Raw genomic sequence first — 781 nt, 5'->3', positions numbered from 1 at the left:
CCCCCAGACCCCCCCGGGACTGGCCAGTGGGAAGCAGTGGGTCTAGCTCACCCGCAGGCCCCCGCTCCTCGCAGGACACAGACGATGTTGCACGTCCAGCACGGCTGCAGGGAGCAGGGTGTCCATGCTGCAAGGCCAGGCAGTTCGGCAACCTTGTGCTCCACTGTTTCCACCACGTGTGTCTTCCAAAATGTACTAAAACCCCCTTCCCTTCCACTTTAGGCTGCCCACAGGCAAACAAGCCGGGGTGGCTGCAGCAGTGCTGCTAACCCCCCCCCCCCAGGACACCACGGCAGCCGGGGGTGAGCCCCAGAGCACGGGGATGCTTGCCAGGGAGGGGGCAACACTGAAAAGCACCTGCAGAGCCCATCCCGAGCCACTGAGACCCTGGGAGGGGTACAGGGGGGCTGAGCCCCCCATGGCAGGGTGGATGCAGGGGAGGCGGGGAGCCAGCTTCAGGCAGCCCAGCCTAGGGTGCTGCTGGGGACCTCTGGGGACGAGGCACAAACCTGGGGCAAGCACCCGGCCCTGGCAGGACCACAGCAGGACCTTCCAGCCTGGCACGGCCCCCAGCCCACCCTCAAACAGCCGATCCCAGCGGCCGGGAAGATGCAGTTGGGCTTCAGCTCGCTCTGGCCACATCCTTCCTCCACCTCTTGTCCCCAGCCGCTCCTCGGCCCCCATCAGCCCCAGCCTTTTAGGGGAGCGGCATGGGGAATGGGGATGGCAGGGCTGCTGGTGGGGAAGGGCATTTGGCCCCTGCCTCCTCCTGCAGGTGGGC

Source organism: Egretta garzetta, unplaced genomic scaffold (assembly GCF_000687185.1).
Source record: "Egretta garzetta isolate BGI_Z169 unplaced genomic scaffold, ASM68718v1 scaffold7, whole genome shotgun sequence".
In the NCBI taxonomy this organism is placed as follows: Eukaryota; Metazoa; Chordata; class Aves; order Pelecaniformes; family Ardeidae; genus Egretta; species Egretta garzetta.
The sequence above is the reverse complement of the archived record's forward strand: the minus strand, read 5'-3'. Positions refer to the sequence as shown.